At 40.4% G+C, this 19853-nt stretch overlaps 1 protein-coding gene across 1 annotated transcript in view; it reads left to right on the plus strand.

The window, feature by feature from the left end:
* The first annotated feature begins 997 nt into the window (after positions 1 to 997).
* FGF13 (fibroblast growth factor 13) overlaps positions 998 to 19853 on the plus strand; it is a 514923-nt gene continuing 496067 nt past the window's right edge. The window contains exon 1 of the mRNA XM_033117997.1: positions 998 to 1188. The gene's annotated coding sequence lies outside the window, so the exon portion shown is untranslated. The remainder of the gene's footprint in view (positions 1189 to 19853) is intronic.

Below are 19853 nucleotides of genomic sequence, written 5' to 3' on the forward strand. Positions count from 1 at the left end.
CATCCCAATCAACTCAGTTCTTTTGTGCTCTAGTCAATTCCATCCTATTCCATTCTACTGGATTCATTTTATTTCCTTTCATTTTTAAGTGCTGATTACAGCGCACTAAATAGATTTCACGACTGTGTAATGTGTCTTGGCTCACAGTTTGTAAAAACACTTATGTAGATGAATCTGGGGAAGGCCATTACCACTCTCAGAATCCCAGAGAGCTGTCTTCTTCTGAATTTACACCTTTGGTCAAGGTTTGGAGCCAAGATAAATGTTCCCTGAATTTTCTTCCCCATTAAAACTACCTCTTAGAACAATGAATGACTAAGCTGCAAAGTGACTAGACATCAGTCCTCATCATATTTCACCCCTGGCCTGGCTCTTGGATGATGACATTCTTTCTTTTCTAGACGTTTCTAGGAAGTCAGGCCAGGATCTGGGTTTGGCTTGCAGAATCCGGTGCGTGTGTGTGTGTGTGTGTGTGTGTGAGAGAGAGAGAGAGAGAGAGAGAGAGAGAGAGAGAGGAATAGAAAGAACGAGAGCGAGTGAGAGATTGATTGTAGGGATTGGGGAAGAGAGGTAGAGGACTACCAACTTCTCAGTTTTTCCCTCTAATGTCCACAGCCTATCAAATTTGTGCCCAGTTGGAGGGAATGCCCATTCCCTCTGGAGATGTCTGACTCAGTGATTAAGAGCCAAAGCACCAAGAGTCGACAGCTCTTCACTCCACCTCCCTAGTTTGGTTCCTTCGCCTTGTCAGAGACTTGGTCCAGTAAGATGATCTGACCACAGCTGGTCTCCTGCACTTAGAACAAGTTGGAAGCAAGAGAACTTGGGGATGGAATTTGGTTTCACTATAAATAGCTGCAATATAGACCCTGTGACTTACCACTCCTCAGAACAGTCTGATATGAACCGCTCAGGGTTCACTGACCCCTGCAATCATTTTGGACTATTTGCTTTTCCTGCCTGAAGTCCTTGAAACCAGGAGGGGCTTTCGGAGTTGGGGGTGCTTTGGCTTAGATGCAGACTCTTGCAAATCTCAGAAACACATGGTGACGATATGACCAAGCTTCCTCTCCCACTGGGAGCGCGTGACTGCTGGCACTTATAACAACAGGTCCCTTTAAGATTTTGGTCCATGGTGAGATCTTGCTTGTTCATCACTACCAGGCCATTTTTGTCTCCACTTCTAAGGTAGGTGAAACCAAACTCATTGTGGGAAATGCTAGTGGAATTGTGACCTTCTAGGTATCCTGGGCACAGGTTTCCTCAGCCTGCGGCTTGGAGGCATATGTTAGGGCAGGTCATAGCTCAGAAAGAAAAGTGTAAATTTCTGTTCCCAACACATTGATCAAGCCACAGCGATGTTAGGAAATTATTTTCTTTCCTTGTACCCTCCTACCCAAAAGTCAAAGTATTAGCTAGCTAGAAACGCCTCAAATATTAAATTTCACCCTTTCTCAACCTCTCTACCTAGAGGTGCTTTATATGAGGTGCCTCATTTTTCCTGTCCTGCTAGTAAGTCTGAGAATTTGAATTTTGCTGAGGGCACTCCGTATCTGTGTTTGCCTTTTTCTTCTGTACAGCAACAGAGAGTAATACAGAGCTACCTAGAGCAGGGATTCCTGTAGTTTAGGCAGTCCCAGCGAAAGAGGGAATCCAGACCGGTGCACAAGAGACTTGTTAGGTTTCCATTTCCTTCCTGTCAGGACCCGCCTTTGTTTTCTAGTCTGTTTATAGCAATGGGCCTTGGGGAAGGAGTTGGAAATGAAAGGGAGCTAGAAAGTTCTGGGTGCGAGGTTCGGAGTCCTCTGAAAGAAAAAGAAGCTGCCTTGGTTGTTGGAAGGTTTAACACTAACCATTCTTGCTTAAAGTTGATTTCTGAACATTGGGGTGTTAAGCAAAGTACATTGCCTGCATTCCAGCTTGCCAAACTAAGGTCAAACTAAGGTGTTTTCATGTAAATGAAGAGACACTTTAGTATAATAACAGACATGCTTACTTTAAATGAAAATGACAATCTTAAAATATTACATGGGTGGAGGAAACAAATCTTCATTTTCAGAATCATCTGTGTCTGGGATTTTTTGTTTGCTTTTTTTTTTTTTTTAATTGAAGACTAGATTATTGACTGAAATTTGAACGTTATATCCCCTCTTCATTTTTTTTTCCCCTTTCACCCATCTTCAGAGTAGATGACTGTCCAAATAACATAAATTTAACATGTTAACCCGATAAGACCAAACCTCGGAAGTCACGTGGTCTAATCCGAAACTGGAGCATGAGTTGGGATGAGTGATCCTTTAGTCTGTACCTAAATTGTTGTGTCAACTTTCCCTGTGAATTCAAAATGGATACATGGTAGATCCATTGTGAAGCCATGGCTCATTGGGCATCACATGCTACTAGCACTTTCTCCTTTCAAATATCACTTTAAGGTTCATTCATGATGCTGCAAAGCTAGATGAAACTAGAACATTTTCAGTGATTTCCCCCATGTTGCATTTGTGCTACCATTTGGCATGAACACTACCGGGTGCTGGTCTTACCATTCAAATGTGTTGTCACATTTTATTGAAAGTTGTCAGGGGTTTGGCATTCAGATTGGATGTGTGTTTTACTGAAACCCTTTCGAGAAAGTGATTTGCTGGCTGTTGCCTGTAAATTCCACACTTGCCTATTCTTTGAAGCACGCCTGGCAATTCTGATGCATGGCCAGATTTGGGAAGAAATGTGAAAGGCAAGGTCCTCCTGTTTTTGTTTCGTTTGTTTCTGTCAAATCTCTTAATGAATTAAGTTCAAACTTCTTCCCTTGGCATTCCCCAGACCCTCTCTGATCTGGCCTTAATCAACGGTTCCAGTCTTGTTCCTCATTATTCCTTCTCACCACCCCTTCCCCAGTGAAGTTCAATTGGCCATGTTTTCCATTTTGTTTTCATGCCTGGGCACTTTGCTAATGTTATTGCATTTGACCGCTGCGTCCTTCCTCACTTTTCTGCATACTCACATCTCCATTTCTCACGGTGTGTACTTTTGTATGCATAAGGACTTGGTCGGTGTCATTAAAACACCCAATCCTGGGACTCACTCAATTCTGTGGATTCTGATTCAGCAGGTCTGGTGTTTTGCAGCGCCTCAAAGGATCTGATGCTGGCCAGCTTTCAGAAACACTGCATCTAGCTCAAATGTCACCACCTTCTAAATCCATTTCTCGAAGCGTTCGTGCTTCCCCACTCCAACTCCCATAGCAGTTGGTTTTAGCTCTGAAATTTAACACTTCACCGTCTACCTTTTATTTGAATTATTCCTATACATCATCGTTTCCTTCACTCAACATAACATTCGTTGAGTACCTCATATAAAAGGTTTACCTTTCCTTCAGGAACCCAAGCTCCTTGACAGAAGAGTCTCCATTCATTTCTCTTTGTAAACACCTCGGGCATGAGTTTGGAGTGTGTCAGTCAGTGGGCACGACAAAGTATAAACCACCCTGCAATAGATTAGGCTTTCTTTTCCCTAAGAGGTGTGCATGTCAGGAAATTCCTTTCTGTCCCCATCCCCTAAATCTGAGATTTATGCACGAGAGTGCGATCTGAGAAGCCTTCTGTGGTTGGGCAATCTTACAGCGCAGTGATGACTGGGTTCCAGGGAGTCTTGCGGATTAGGTAGGATGGGAAAGCACTTGGCATTTCTAAATACAGTAGTTCTGTCATTAGGGAGGGATTAGCACAGTGCCAACGGGGCAGGAGACTTGTGTGATGGGGATCTTCAGGGTCTCCACTCGGGACAGGCTTCCCTTCCTTGCCTCACCTGGTGCAGCAACTGCAATGACTCTGGAATTGTCTGTTACTGAACTGCTGTGGCTCTTTAGTTATTTTTAATTTACTTATATCCATATAATACATAATTATATAAAATATATAATAACCACTATTTCTAGCCTAGAATGTATCCTTCCATATTCTGTTCTAATTACATAAACCATGCATATGTGCACATATATACATACATCCATCTTTTTTATTATAGATTATTTTACAGAAATTACATGTTACTCACATTTTTCTGTCTTTTATGACAAAATTCTCGCCATTTACTAGCTGTGTGACCTTAGGATTTCAGTTTCCTCACCTACAAAATAAGAATGATAATAATACCTAGCTGATAGGATTGCTGTGAGGATTCAATGAGTTAAAATACATAAAACACTTAAAACAGTGCTACATATGTGTTTGCTGTTTTCATTGTTACTGTGATTCTCACTCAACAAAAGCTACAAGTCAACTGCAGTTGCTCTATTTCTGTGCAACTGCAGCTGCACAGAATTCCGGGGCATAGATGGAGAATGATTTATCTAACCATATGACTTTTAGCTGACATTCACTTTGCTTCCTTTTTTGTTTTTTGTTTTTTGGTCACTACAAAGCAACACTGCAATAAACACCTTTGTATATATACCCTTACATGCACTTTTTTTCCTTACTCTGGGACAGATTCCCGAGAATGGAATAAGTAGGTTAAAAGTGTGAGTGTGTGTGTGTGTGTGTGTGTGTGTGTGTGTGTGTGTGTGTAGTTTCAGTGTCATTAAATATTGCCACATTGTTTTCTAAAAGCATGTAGCAAATGCCCGATTCCACCAGCCATGTATGGATATATACCTCTTTCTGCAATCCTATTTTCTGTTGATCTGACTGCTCTTTTTAAATTTTAACAGTTCTATGGCTGAACGTGTGATCACATTGTTACTTGAACTTGAGTTTCTCTCGCTACTCAGGAGTCTTTGAAAAAATTGTTTGCCTTTTGGATTTGCTTTTCTGTTGTGTGGTGTTTTATATCCTTTGCTTATTCTTTGAATGGGATGTTTTTCCTTGCCAATTTTTAAGAGCTCCTTGTATATTATAGCTATATAAGCCCCTCATTTGTTTTCCGTGTGCAGCTGTGTTTTCAGTTTCTTGTCTTATTGATTTTAATTATTGTAACTTGTGCCAAAATTTTGAAAAATTGTATATAGTCAAATTTCTTTTATACCTTCTGGGTTTTGAGGATTGGTTAAGGGGGTCTCCCCAGGCCTAGTTTGTTCATGTAGTTTCTTAGATTTGTTTTGCAAGACTTTTATTCTTTTTATATTTAAATATGTCTTTATTTAGAAACTATATTGAGTTTTTGGTGTGAAATAGAGGTCTGATTATATATTCTTTGCAATTAATAGTCAGTTGCATCCATATTGTTCATTAAAAATCCATATTTTCCCCACTGAAATGAATTTGGTACGGTAAAGGAAGACCGTATAAAAGAAATAGTGTTTCTGTATTTAAGCGATCAACACCAAGAAATGAAAATGGGAAATTAAATGCTCATATATGAGATTTAATTCTGTATTCTGTTTTTTTTGCTCTGATCTAATTGCCTGTTATTCCTATGCCACAACCATGTTTTGACTTGGTTATAGTGACTTTAGGTTATATTCTGATGTCTGGTTAAGATATTTGTCATTATTCTTATTTTTCATGGTTATCTAAGGCTTTTATTCTTCCATATGAGAATTAAGATGATGTATATAAATAAATCCCCTCTTTTTCCCTTGAAAAATCATGTTGAGAATTTAAATTGGAATTTTAAAAAGCAAAACTGATTTAGGGGAGAATTGAAATTTTATGATAGAAAGTCCTATGTTTTTCATTCGTTTTTCTTTTTTTTTTTTAATTTTGTTTTAGTCCTTCAGTAAGCTGTTGGCAGTTTTCTTCATACGGCCCAATGCTTTGGTAGTTAAATGTAGTCCTGTGTATCATATAGGGTTTTTTTTCCCTATTGTGAATATAATTTTTCCCATTTTCATTTCTTGGTGTTGATCGCTTAAATAGAGAAACACTATTTGTTTTATACGGTCTTCCTTTACTGTACCAAATTCTCTAAATAAGTTTCACCGATTTTACTAGTGTTGTTTGTCTAGCTGTAAAAATATACCATTAGTAGACAAAGAAATGCATGTCTTTTCTGATATTTATGTTAGTTCTTTCTATCTTTTTCTTTTTTCTTTTGGTCTGGTTTCATGAGCTAGAATCTCCAGGCAATGTTGAATGATAATGGGAGTAAGAAACATTCTTGTCTACTTCTAAATTTTATTTGATCAGGTCAGTGTTTTGCCCATTGGGATAATATTTGGCATCGGTTTTTGGTAAACAGTCTGTATTATTTTATGGAATTTCCTTATAATCCTATTTAATTTAGAAATGCATTAGGAATACAGTTGAATATTATTAGTTGACTTTTAGGCTTTTCTTGATATCATTATTCATGTGGCTGTCCTCTTTAATTTATTGATGTAATGAATTCTGTTGATAGATTTGCTGATATCGAACCTCTGTTGCATTTCCAAATGTAATCCTATATGTCAGTTAGTAATTTCTGTGAAACAAATTAGCCAATATCTCAGTGGCTTCAGAAACAACAATCATTTGTTATTGCTTGTTTTCTTCAGGTTAGTTGGGGTCTGGTCGATCTCGTCTCCGCTCTGCTTAGTAGCTCTGCCTGTCACTGTAGGTTTGTTGGTCTATTGAAGCTGATTTTCTTCAGGTGGTAGCTAGAGTGGCTGTGCCCCAGGGAACTCTTGTTGTTCTGCTGGGACAAGTGGGTTTCTCAGGCTTGTCTCAAGGTGACTGGAGAAGGGTGGAAATATATAAGGCCTCTGGTAGGAAGTGGCAACCATCTCCCTCTTTTTATTCAGCCAAATGAGACATTTGGCAGATCCCAAAGTTAGGAGACAGTAAAATGCATGCCATATTTATAAGACGGACTCTAAATCACATAAAAAATTCCGGACACAAGGAGGGGCGAAAAATTGGGGCCAATACTTTAATCCAACACACTGTATGTAGCCATAATTTTACTTTTTTAAAAGATTATATTTAAATGGATTGTATTTGGTAATGATTTACTTAAAACTTCAGCATCTATATTTAAAACAGAAATGTTCACAGATTTCTCTTTTGTTGCCTCCTTTGTCGGTTTAGATGTTGAGTTTGGGTTAGTTCCCTAAAACAGAATTAAGGGTACTCCCATTGACCTGCTTCGCAGATGACTCCAGCAGCTTTTGCCACTAAAGAAATCAATAGCCAGCAATGCCATCGCAACCCCCCGTGTGGATTTCACTGGGTTTTTGGGCTATAGGTATTTGCATTCACGGACACCAGCCACCTGAGTCTCTCCCTCTTCCCTTCCCCCTGCTCTTACCCAAGTCCCGGACCTGGACCCACACCTGTACCAGCAACCGGCCCAGGACTCTTCAGCTGCAGAAGTCAAAGACTCAAATCTAGACCCCCACAGCTGAACCACACGGCTGTGTGCACTCCCAGGGCTAGACTCTCCAGCTGTTTACTTGCACTCCGCCAACCTGGCCCCCATACACACCCTTCAATGCCTTGTGCACACCTGTGGCAAGATCTTAATATTAGTAGCTCCGGAAGTGCATGCTGATGGCAAAGGCCCCATAGCTGTTTGTGAGCCTGGATCTGGCCATGTCTCCTGTTCGTGGCCTGCATCCGTGGGCTCACCTGCATCGAGTCCCTGCCACTGTGCACATGCATGTCCCCAGCCTGCCTGTCAACACTGGCTTACCCTGCTGTGTGCGTTCCCATGGGAAGACCATGCAGCCACAGGCAGGCAGAACATATCATCCATCTACAGCAGAATACACCCTCTTCTCAAATATAGAAGGAAAATTCTCCAGAATAGGTCACATGTTATGTCACATAGTATCTGCAAATTTAAAATGCTTAAAATCATACTGAGTATCTTTTCCCGAACAAAATGGTATGAAACTAGAAATCAGTGACAGGCAGAAAACTGAAAATTTCAGATATGTGGAAAAGGAACAACACATTCTTGAATTACCAGTAGGACCAAGGATGAAATGAAAAAAAAATAATATCTTGAATAAAACAAAAATGGAAAAACAGCATACCAAAACTTATGGGATAGAGTCACAGCAGTGCTAAGAGAGAAGTGTATAGCAATAAATACCTATATTTAGAAAACAGATGTGTTAACTTTACAGCTCAAGGATCCAGAAAAACAAGAATAAACTAAGACTGAAATGTGTAGAAAGAAGGAGATAATAAAGATCAAAGCACAAATAAATGTAATGGATAATAGAAAAAGAGTAGAAAAGATCAATGATACTAAGAGTTGGTTTTATAAAAAGGTAAACACATTGACAAACTTTTAGCTAGCCTTAATAAGGAAAAAGAATGAGGACTCAAAAAAATAAACTTATAAATGAAAGAGGAAATATCAAAACTTACACCACAGAAATACAAAGGATCATCTGAGAATACTATGAGTTATTATATGCCAATAAGTTGGACAACCTAGAAGAAATGGTTAAATTCCTAGAAATGTATACTCTACCATTTCTGAATCATGAAGAAATAGAAAATCTGACTAAACCAGTAAGAAGTAAAGAGAGTAAATCAGTAATTAAAAACCTCCCAACAAAGAAAAGCTCGGGACCACATGGCTTCACAGGTGAATTTTATCATACATTTAAAGAATATTTAATGCCAAATCTTCTCAAACTCTTCCAAAAAATAGAAGAGAAGGGAACACTCCCAAATTTATTTTATGAGGTCAACATTAACCTGATATACCAAAGCCAGATAAAGATACCACAAGAAACAATAAGTACTCCTGATAAATATAGATGTAAAAATTCTCAACAAAACACTGGCAAAGTAAATTCATAGTCCATGAAAAGAATCATATAAAATGATCTAGTGGGATTTATCCCTGGGATACACGGGTAGCTCAACATACACAAATCTATAAATGTGATTTACAGCGTTAATAGAATGAAAGAGAAAAGTCATAACGAACATCTCAATAGATGTAGGAAAAGTATTTGATAAAATTCATTATCCTTTCATGACAAAAACTCAATGAATTGTGTATATAAGGAATATACCCCAGCATAATGAAGGTCACATGACAAACCCACAGGTGAGACACTCAAAGGTGAAAGGTTGAAGGTAGTTCCTCTAAGATCAGGAACAAGACAAGTAAGTATGTCCACTCTCACCACTTCTATTCAACACTACTGGAAGTCCTACGTAGCCAGAACAATTAGGCAAGAAAATGAAATTAACAGCATCCAAATCAGAAGGAAGATGTAAGATTGTCTCCGTTTGTTGAAGACATGATCTTGTATACAGAAAATTCTAAAGACTCCACCAAAAAACTGTTAGAATTAAGAAGCAAATTCAGTAAATGTTCAGGATACAAAATGAACATATAAAAATCAGTTGCATTTCTATACATGAAAAATGAACTATCTGAAAAAGAAATAAAACAATCCCATTTAGAATAGCATCAAAACGAATGAAATGCTCACGAATAAATTTAACCAAAGAAGTGAAAGATCTGTTTACTGGAAAGCATAAGACATTGTTGAAAGAAAGTGAAAAAGTCACCAATAAGTAGAAAGATCATGTTCATGGATCAGAAGACTTAATATTATTAAAATGTCCATATTACCCAAAGCCATGTATAGATTCAATGAGATCCTTATTAAGAGTCCAATGGCATTTTTCACAGATATAGGAAAAACAATCCTAAGTTTGTATGGAACCACAGAAGTCCTTGAATAGGCAAAGTAATCTTGAGAAAGAAGAAAACTGACGCTTCACACTTCCTTATTTGAGACTACATTACAAAGCTAAAGGAATCAAAGCAGCATAGTACTAGCATAAAACCAGAAAAATAGACCAATGGAATGGAATTGAGAGGCCACAAAGGGGTGCACGAACACTCTGTCGACAAAGGATAGTTTCTTCAATAAACGGTGTTGGGAAAACTGGATATCCACATGCAGAAGAATGAAATTGGACCCGTATCTTACACTACTTACAAAAATTAACCCAAAATTGATTAAGGATTTAATTGTAAGTCCTGAAATTGTGAAACTCCTAGAGGAATATATAGCAAAAAAGCTCCTAGACATCGATCTTGGCAATGAGTTTCTGGATATGACATGAAAAGCATAGGTAAGAAAACCAAAGTCAACAAGTAGGACTATATTAGATTAAAAAGATTCAGCATAGCCAAAGAAACAATCAACAAAATGAAATGGCAACCTATGGAATGGATAAGAAATATTTGCAAACCGTGTATCTGATCAGGAGTTAATATTCAAAATAGATAAAGAACTCATACAACTCAATAGCCAAACAAATATACAATCTAATTAAAACATGGGCAAGGGATCTGAGTAGATATTTTTCTAAAGAAGATATACAAATGGCCAACAAGTGTGTTGACAGGTTCTCAAGATTCCCAATTATCAGGGAAATGCAAATCAAAATGACAATGAAATAATCACTTCACACCCACCAGGGTGGATATAATAAAAAAGACAAGAGATAAAAAGTGATGGTCAGGATGTGGAGAAACCATAACCCTCGTGCACTCTTTGGAATGTAAATTGACACAGCCATTTTAAAAACATTATGGAGGGTACTCAAAAAATTAAAATTGGAACTTCCATATGATCCAGCAATCCCACTTCTGGGTATATGTCCAAAAGAAATGAAATCAATATCTTGAAGCAATCTCTGCTCTCATATGTCCATTGTAGCATTATTCACAATAGACAAGGTATGGAAACAACTTAAGTGTCCATTGATGGATGAATGGATAAAGAAGAGAGGGTAGATAAACACACACACACACACACACACACGAACAATATTCAGTCATATACAGAAAGAAATCCTGCCGTTCGCTACAATGTGGATAGACATCGGTGGCATTATGCTAAGTGAAATAATTCAGACACAGAAAGGCAAATACTGTATGATGTCACTAGCATGCAGAATCTAAAAACATCGAACTCATAGAAACAGAGAAGAATGGTGGTTTTCAGGGCCCGAAGTGTGTTGGAAATGGGGAGATGTTGTTCCATGAGTACAACCTTTCAGTTGTAAGATGAATAAGTTCTGGGGATCTAGTGTAGAGCATGGTGACTGTATTTAATACTGCTGTTTTGTATACTTGATATTTGCTATGATTCTAGAGGTTTAATATGCTCACTTTTTGAACAACAATGAAATGGTAATCATGTGAGGTGAAAGATGTTTTAATTGACCTTATTTTGGTAAACATTTTCCAATATATACGTGTATCAAAATCATCACATTGAATACCTTAGAGTTACATGTGGTTATGTGTCAATTATATCCGAATATCGCTTGAGAAAAAGAAGAATTAAAGGGCTTTCTCAGCCCCCCGTTTCCCTTCCCCCACCTTCTCCTGGTCCCCTTCCTTGTCCTTTCCCCTACCCCTCCTCCACTGCTGCCCTTTCTCCTTTCCTTCCTCCTCCTCCTATTTTTTAATGGTCTGGGATAGTTTAAATGACATTGAAAATGTTTTTTCAAAAAAGTTGAATTAAAAATCATGAACCCACCTGTTATGATGAGTTTTTCAGCAGTAGCTATTTATTCACTTTTTCAATCTCTTTTTTGATAATTTTAACACTTCTTGTTGGGTTGATTTTGGTTTCTAAAAAAATCATTCTTTTTCTCTAGGTTTTCAAGTTTCCTGCTGTACATTGTAATGTAATAACATTTCATAATTGTTTAAATCTTTTGTGTTTATTTTTTCACTTCTTGTCTTGTCAACATTTATTCTTTCTTTTTCCTCAATCAGACTTGCTAGAGGGTTATCTCTTTTATTAGTTTTCTCAAAGAACGATTTTTGGCTATTTTCTTAATTCCATTGTTTTTGTTGTTAAAGCCTTTTCCTAGTTCTTTTTTGTGTAATTTGTGGTTCTTCACCAGATATCTATCTTAAGATGAATACTAAGTTTCTTTTATCTTTTCATCTTTGTTTTTTAATACTGAAGACATTTAAGCACTTTTCTGACTACAGTACTCACTGTGCAAGATAGGGTTTTGAATAAAGTGTTGTTTTCTTTTTAATTGCTTTCTACCTTGTTTGTAATTTTGCATTTGACCGAACGGTGTTCTAGTAGTGTATTTCTTAATTGCTAAACCGTTATGTTTTCATCTTTTATTTATTCAAATTGTATAGCTGTTCGCTCAGAAAAGCTCTTTTTTGGTGTATTTTTAGAAAAGGACTGCCTTTCCTCTGTCTCTTCCTTCTTTTGGGTATCAGCAGTGATCATCCTCTCCTTCGTTTCATCTTCTGAACTCTTCCTTTGGTGAATCACATTTTTTAGATCCAGAAATTCTCTTTTTATGCTGCACATGTGCTCCTATTTTGGGTTGCTATAACTGTTTTTGTTCATGTTGTCATGTGTCTCCGCCCCACCAGTTTTTTTCTTTAGGTGTGCATTCCTTCATCAACCTTCCTCTGGATACTGGTTGCCAGACCCACACAGATGGTTATAAACTATTTCGTTGTCAACACATCAGGGTCAGCTCATGGTGGAAGGGATTTCCGAGAGCTCTCCAAGCGTTGGTAGACTCTCAAATGGTGGGAAATGAAGTACCTGAAGGTACCTTCCTCTTCCCAGGTTTCCTCTCCTAGTCCCTCTCTACATTGACCTAATCTTCTGCTTTAGTTTAATCTTTCTTGGCTCCTAGGAGGCGTAAGAGACCGAGAACATGGTTCAATACTATTTTTACAACCTCATAGTCTTTTTGTTCTGGGCCTTTCTGGTGCTGGTTCCAGGCTTTGCTCAGCACTCAAGAGAAAGTTCTAGAACACTTCTTTCTGTGGAGACTTCCACAATGTCCAGGACCTCCCTAACATCCAGCTCTTCTCCATAGGCCTTAATAGCTATTTGGCTGAGGACAGGCAAGTTGCCTGCAGTTGGGAATGAGAAACAACTATGCTTAGGTTATCATCTTTCACGAATCTTCTGTGTCTTATGAAGGGAAAGAAAAGAGGCCTTTCTGTGAGTTGACCTTAGTTCCATGACTTCCCAGGCAGTCTCTTTATAACAATACAGGACTGGTGGTGAGGTTCAGGGCGGGTGGGACCTGTATCAGTCTAGGTATAGTTATCAAAATAGAGTTACTAAAATATTGCCAAAAAAGGGTTTTTCATATACAAACTCGGCTCATCCAAATTGGAAGGAGCTAGAAGAGTCAATGTCCAAAAGGTTCATACCAGAATATCAGAGAAATGTCTCTAATAACTTCAAGTGGAAGCTTTGGAAGACGTGTGGAACTCAGGAATTCTGGAAAGTTACCCGGTCTACCTGTAAAAGGTGACCAGGAAGTGGTAGCTCAGAGAGAGCTCTGTGAAGCCACACTGTCTGATGGTCAGAACCTCCTGAGAATAGTGACTTCTATTTCACTCCCACCTTCCAAGTATTCAGTGAGTTCCTCTAAGTGGCATACTCTAACCTGAAGCCACATAAGGAAGAGGGTAATGTAGTTCCTGGCCTTGGTCGGAAGTGGCAGCAGTAGCTGAGCTGAAAGCAGACAATCTAGCACTGTACCCCAGCAGGCCCTAACAAAGCCTAGAAGTGTAGAATTGTGAGTGTAGCTAAAGAGGCCTCTGGAGAGGACTCTTGGATCCTGGGTTCCAAAGCCATGGCTCTCTTGACTGGCATGCTTTGATGTGGCTCTCAGATATGTCTTCTTGAGTAACTCAAAAGCAAGAACATCACTTACACACTAGTCATGTGTTCTTCCAGAATCATCTGGCCCACGCCAACCAGTGCCAAGACTGGTACGTAAGCCTTCTTGACTGTTAGCATCTGGCGGTGCAAAGTGTGCAGGTTTTTGCAACAGAAGGACCTGGGTTCACATCTTGGTAGTGCTATTCACTAGCTGTGGAGACCTGAGCAGGTAAATGCTTTTTCTCAGCCCTTTTCATTATTTATAAATGAAGGGTGACAATATCTCACTTTTCGGACAGTTACAAGAATGAAATGACAGTTTATACAAAGCACTATATATTAATTGCCTGCCACATTTTTTTGTCATTTGTCTTGCTGCCTTGACAGTGCTTCTAGAGCATGCCTACAGAGGAGAAAAATTATGCTGTTGCTTCTTATCCTTCCATAGCAAGTGGGGAACCTTAAAGGGGCTCCTCTTTTGCTGGTCTAGCAGCATGGAGGCTAATGTCTTATCACTTATTTGAGATGCTCTCCCCAGAAGCAGACAACAGTAAATCCTGACGTTGCAGGCAGGGTGATGTAGAGAATAGGGGAGGCTTTATATCACAGAGTGGAATCAATATGAGGGTGTGGAAGTAATAGGGAACAGTCATGCTCGACCCCAGTAGCGGGTGAGGGGATGAGAACATGAAAAGGGAAACTGCACTGGAAGTTACACTGGCAGAAGTGGAACGAAGAAGAATAAAGAATTCCAGAAGTGGGAAAATGAGTCGGGGTGTTCCTTAGAGGAGACAAGTTAGCCGCATTCTGGCATGTATGGGCACACCAACAGTGCTATGGGTACAGTCACTCCCAACGATTCCAGGTGCTTATGCATTCTGCAACAGGTTAAATCACAGCCACTGGGGTACAAACAATTTCATGTCCAGAAAACTGCAGGATCCAGTGTCTCATCATTAGAAACTCACCTTGGTATTTTTAAACCATTTTCAAGTGATTCTTCTTTCCCTAAAATGGAAGTCATATCAATATCAGCTGGGTATTAGTGCTCTATGGCAGGTGTAAATATAGCCCACACACCCTGGCACTCCAAAGAAGGTTCCATGAAATTTCCCAAGAAGACAGGAAGTGTTAGGTCAATGGCACTAATAACACTTTGATGACTTAAACCACCAGAGGAAGAGGAAGATTCCCAGAATCTCTCAGTTCCCAAAAGTCTGGGCAAGAAGACATGTTGGAAAGAAAAGAGAGAGAGGAGTCCCAGGTGGGACCTCTGAAAGCAGATGGAGTTTGTGGTGGAGGCGTTCATGAGGGGTCCGCTACTGAGAAAGGATGCGGGAGGAGGCGGGATTGGGCCAAGGCAGAAGTTAAACTGGGAAGCTGGCCCGAGAAGGCCTTGGCCAACCAGGGAGCTGTGGAGTGAGGAGTGTCTGTCAGAAAGCCTGCATTGATCCAATTTGGCCAGGCCTCGCTCAGTCCCTGGATGTGGGCTGTTCCAGGGAGGTGACCTCGGGTGAGGTCAGGGTTCTCCAACTGAGACAGTCCGTGAAGGAGGTGACTGCTGGAAGCTGGCACTGACCTCAGTCGCCACAGCTGGGCAGTAAGCCCTTTCTGGACGGGGAATCTGGATAGCGCCCATCCATATCTACCACATGGTGGGGCGGGGTGCTGGGGGAGGTGGTCAGGTGTTGACAGAAAACGAAACGAATGAAAGCCCAATAAGCCCTGAGATGTCTGCTCTTGCTCTAATGCTTGGCTTTATCTTTGGAGAAATTTTAGCGGCACTAATTATACCATAACATTTACAAAATATGCAGTGTCATATAGTGGAAAGAGCAGGGACTTTGAAAGCAGGTCTGCCTGAGTCTCAGTCCTGGGTGTTCCTTTTTAGTGAGATCTTGGGTAAGTTATTTCAGCTCTCAAATTTTTTCATCTGGAAAACGGAGATACTCATAGCCACTTACTCAGAGTGTTACTTTGAGTATACAATGGCATAATCTGGATAAATATTGAATGCAGAGCAAGAAACCCAGTAAATTAAATAAATAGCGTTAGAATGATGAGGCAATTTACTGTGGCTTTGATACGCTGGGCGCTATGGAAGCCGTGGAGTGGGTGTGTGGGGTTTAGTCTTAGAAGACTTTAATCTATTGCTTGTCATCTAGTTTATAATCTCGTTGAGCATTCAAGATAAAGGCAAATGAGAGTGTGCTAGCAACTTACTACTGTAACCAAGAATTTTTCAAAAAATAAAAATTTTCTGCCTGAAGTGTTTTCTGTCAGCATTGTCAATATAACCACTAGACTGGAGGCAAGAGCAGGATGTGAAAATCCTGTGGAAACTGACCTAGGCCATAGTCTTTTGTGTGTTATTTACTGGGACAGACAATGGCAGTGTCCTCTGTTTCTGACGTAGAGAAAATCGGGAGCATGCTGTGAGGAAAAGGACGCGTTCTTTCGATTACCCATGCTTCTTGACACAAAAGCTTTTGAATGTTGTGAAGTGATAGGGATTCTGAGTAGAGTGTGAATGCTGTCCGCTCATGTTCCTTGTTTGGGAGGTAGGGTAGATCCTTGAACAAGCTTTAGCTCATTGTTTCCTCCTTCACGAGATGAAAGTGGCAAAACATTGAAAGTTATTTATTCCTGATACACAGCCCAACATCACGTTACAATGCTCCAAATGTTCAATTTCACCGGAGGCAGAAAATCACATATATGTTTGGTTTAGTTTGGGAAGATCTCAGTGTTAAGCTGTTTTTGAATAAATCATTAACATTTCTCTGCCATAAGTTCCCCCCACTCTTAAGACCCATTCTGATCTAAAGAAGACCAAGAAACAGACATGGCTGGTTCCAAAAGTTATCCTAGTATTCTCATTTCAGTTATCTATTGGTGTGTATAACAAATCACCCCCAAACCAAGTGGCTGAAAAAAATCATTTTGCTTACCATTCTGTGGGTCTAGAATTTGGACAGGGTACAAGAAGGCTGGCTCTTCTCTGCTCCATGAAGTGTAGAACCTCAAATATTGAATGGCTGGGAGCTGTCTGTGATGGCATTTCTGGGGTAATATGTCTGGAGCCTTGGTTCTTGCCGTCAGCTGGGTTCTTCAGTTTTTCTTCACCTGGTTTCCCATATAGCCTGCTTGGGCTTCCACACAACACATGTCTTAGGGTGTCTGCCTACTGATTTTATTTTATTTTATTTTATTATTTATTTATTTATTTTAAGCCTGGCACAGCTCACAGTGGCCCATGTGGGAATTGAACCGGCAACCTTGGTGCTACCAGCACGTCGCTCTAACCAACTGAGCTAACCGGTGTCTGCCTTCTTAAATGCTCACTTCCTTTCCCCAGAAGTGAAGTGGAGCTGCTAAGTCTTTTTAAGGCTAGGCTTGGAATTGACATAGCATCACTTCAGCCACATTCTGTTGTGTGTAAACACACCAGTGACGAGGCCAGCCTGGATCCAAAGGGACATTATCAAGAGGGTGGAGTGGCATATGCATACAGGACGAGGAGAAATTGATGGTCACTATTCCAGTTACTATTACTGCATAGCTTACTACCCTACAATATAGCAGCTAAAAACATCCATTTCATTTTATGGGTCAGGAATTTAAGAAAGGACCACTGACTAGTTCTCCACCGATGGAGTCTCTCACAAGGTTAGAGGGCCGCAGTCTTCTGCTGGTTTGATTGGGCTGGACATCTGAGATGGGTCTCTTGCTTGGCTGACAGTTAACGCTGGCTATTGTCCTTGAGCTCAGTGAGCACCGTCAGCTGGAGAGCCTAGATGTGAACTCTCCCGCATGGCTAGGAAGACCTGGTGCATGGCTGCTGCCTTTCCCCAAACAAATGCCTCCAGAGGGCCAGCAGAAGCTGCATGACCTTCTCTAACCTAGATTAAAACCAATTCAGTATTACTTCCACCATACTCTATAGATTGAAGCAGTTACAAGGCCATCCAGAGTCACCGGGAAAGGACCTAGTGCCAGCCTCTAAATGGCCGTGTTTTGAAACTGTCACAGTCATCATCTTTGGAGATTATCTTACCCAACTCTTATGTCACAGAAATCCACCAACTCACCTGAGATTCCGATAGAAAGTAATCTTAAATTGTGATGTAGATCAACACTGTAGGGTTTGAATCAGAAATGAATCATTGCGGAGCTCTAGTATTTGGATCTCACAGTTGAAATTGCTGAGACACGAGTTTAAAATTAAAGTGCCTTCCAACTCTCCAATCCTGGTCCAGTGAGTCTTTCTTGATCTCAAGTACCCTGGCTGGAAGTGTAAGTTATACCAGGCTGTCTCCTTTTCAACCAGCTTTCTGCTGTGAAGGTTTTTTCCACAATGAAAATCAGTTAGTCCAGTGAGAAGTGATCTTGTCACTAAAACATCTAATTTGGGCTTGCCTGATGACAATGTCTCTACACTCAGCCAGTCCAAACCTGCCAGGAAAAAGCCTGAAGTTTATTTGTCCTCTCTGCTACCACTCATCCCACCCTTAACCTCTAGCACAGACAATGAAACTTCGTGGCTTTTTGCCCAGAAATACTGCTCAGATCTGCTAGAGGATGAGCAAAGATGGAGTCCAGAGGCATTTTGGGGTCTGGCATGAAATAGACACCAGGTAGATGATAGGCCCACGAGGATGAGACTCTCGGGACCTTTTCCACTTTCCTACCAAAGATTCAAGCTTCTGCCCCTTACTTCAGAAAACAACCCAGCTCTCCTTAGAGGCGTGGCCATAGGGCATTTTTTTTGTAGACTATTGCTTTAATTCCAGGACTAAGTTACTAGACTACACAGGATAACTCCTGTGCCCCACATTTTAGTAGATGTTTGGAGTTCTGTCCCATAGAGGGGCGAGAGACAGGATGGATGGGACCATTTTACCCTGGTGACAAAGCAGAGAAAAGTCAAGTGATCTGGTAGTGCAAATTGCTAGACTGAAAAGTGAAGGTGCTTCAACCCTCCTGGGATGGGGCGGAAGGATCTGAGTGGGGAAGCGCAAGTGGCACAGAGATATTACGTTGGTGCAAAAGTAATTGCGGTTTAAAAGGTTAAAATATTGCAAAAACAGCAATTACTTTTGCACCAACCTTGGTTGGGCTTTAATGAGAGGCTTTAAGACTGAGTCCTTTGGTGGTGAGGAAAAGACCACCCTCAGAGGGATGTCAGATCTTCCAACTGGCCGTCCCAAATTACTAATTAGCTTGGGGGCTGGTCAGTGGAGCATGCCTTTTTCTGAGCCAGTACCAACATTCTGTTCATATTAAACATCTCACAGGCCTTTAAAGAGGGGAATACCCCATTGCCTTTCGCAAAAGAGGCTGCCCTCGCAGGGTCTTCAGAAGATTCGTTTAGATGAAATTGCTCATCCTGGCACTTGAATATTCACAATCCTTGGTCTCTGGTGTGAATGCTCTTACAAGGTCATTGATTTGCCCCCATATGGACATACATCACTATGTTGTTCTTGCACGTAGTGTCTATTTTCTTTGTCTTCTGATTATTTCTTCTGCGGGATGGTTTATGGTGAAGAACCACACTTTATTTGACCTGTTGGTGTTCATGCACAGGCAGACTCCTTTAATACTCCCATACTTGAAGATATCTCTTCAACTCACTTCAATCATATTAACTAACCTAGGTTTAGTCATATGCAAACTATTAGTATCCTTCAAGGAACAGGGTGATATCTGGCCTCCAGCTGGAGTGCCATTTGTGATAGCACGTGGGGTGGGGGTGGGGAACTTCTGACCTGTGCAGAGAACTTTCCTGGAAATTTTAATGTGGCTGGAAAGCTGAGACACTCAGGATAGACACAAGTATGGTGCTTAATATCTCCCAAGACAGAGACTGACCCTTTTCCCCAAAGGTCTTGTTGCTTACAGGGGAATGTGAACAAGGCAAATGTTATGTGTACACAAGAGAGGAGTGTGTGTGTGTGTGTGTGTGTGTGTGTGTGTGTGTGTGTGTTTGAATGTGCTGAGTTGGTAGTTTGAGAAGACCCAGGGTTTTAGGATTAGCAGATAGGTCCAGTGAAAATGTGCCTCCCCTCTCCTTTTAAGAGGCTGACAGGAGTGTTGAGAGGCCATGTGGTACATAATGGAAGAGCACTGTCTAAAAAGAGACTCAGCTGGTTTCTATCCTGGCTCTCCTAGTTTTTTTATCCAGGCTCCACCATTTATTGGCTGTGTGACCTCAGGGCACTTCTGTTAACCTCTCTGAGCCTCAATTTCCACATTAAAAAAGTGAAAACAACAG

Source organism: Rhinolophus ferrumequinum, chromosome X, assembly GCF_004115265.2.
Source record: "Rhinolophus ferrumequinum isolate MPI-CBG mRhiFer1 chromosome X, mRhiFer1_v1.p, whole genome shotgun sequence".
Lineage (NCBI taxonomy): Eukaryota > Metazoa > Chordata > Mammalia > Chiroptera > Rhinolophidae > Rhinolophus > Rhinolophus ferrumequinum.